Below are 797 nucleotides of genomic sequence, written 5' to 3' on the forward strand. Positions count from 1 at the left end.
AATCAACAATCTGAATAAAACCAATGCCAAATTAAATGCATCTTCTAGAATACTATATAAATATATTATATATATAGGAATAAATTTCTTTTTAAAAGTATAAGAAATTAGGAGACAAAAACAGTAAGAAATGAAACATGAACAAATGGATATAAATAATTTTAAATCTTGGAAGTAAAAAAGATTGTCATTAGTATAATAACAAATAAACGGGACAGACTCTAGTCTAAAAAAACCAAAGTGCTCGCTTTGGTAGCACATATACTAAAAAATTGGAATGATACAGAGAAGATTAGTATGGCCCCTGTGCAAGAATGACATGCAAATTTGTGAAGCATTCCATATTTTTGGACATGGGAGCAACCTAAGTGTCCATCGACAGATGAATGGATAAAGAAGATGTGGCACACATATACAATGGAATATTACTCAGCCATAAAAAGAAACGAAACTGAGTTATTTGTAGTGAGGTGGATGGACCTAGAGTCTGTCATACAGAGTGAAGTAAGTCAGAAAGAGAAAAACAAACACCGTATGCTAACACATATATATGGAATCTAAAAAAAAAAAAAAAAGTGGTTATGAAGAACCTAAGGGCAGGACAGGAATAAAGACACAGACATAGAGAATGGACTTGAGGACACGGGAAGGGGGAAGGGTAAGCTGGAATGAAGTGAGAGAGTGGCATGGACATATATACACTACCAAATGTAAAACAGATAGCTAGTGGGAAGCAGCCGCATAGCACAGGGAGATCAGCTCGGTGCTTTGTGACCACCTAGATGGGTGGGATAGGG

At 35.6% G+C, this 797-nt stretch overlaps 1 non-coding gene across 1 annotated transcript; it reads left to right on the forward strand.

The window, feature by feature from the left end:
• The first annotated feature begins 240 nt into the window (after positions 1-240).
• LOC114235932 (U6 spliceosomal RNA) lies at positions 241-349 on the forward strand. Its single transcript, XR_003622004.1, has one exon. It is a non-coding gene; the product is annotated as a U6 spliceosomal RNA (small nuclear RNA).
• The last annotated feature ends 448 nt before the right edge of the window (positions 350-797 follow it).

The sequence above is a fragment of the Balaenoptera acutorostrata genome, chromosome 13 (assembly GCF_949987535.1).
Source record: "Balaenoptera acutorostrata chromosome 13, mBalAcu1.1, whole genome shotgun sequence".
NCBI classification, from domain to species: domain Eukaryota; kingdom Metazoa; phylum Chordata; class Mammalia; order Artiodactyla; family Balaenopteridae; genus Balaenoptera; species Balaenoptera acutorostrata.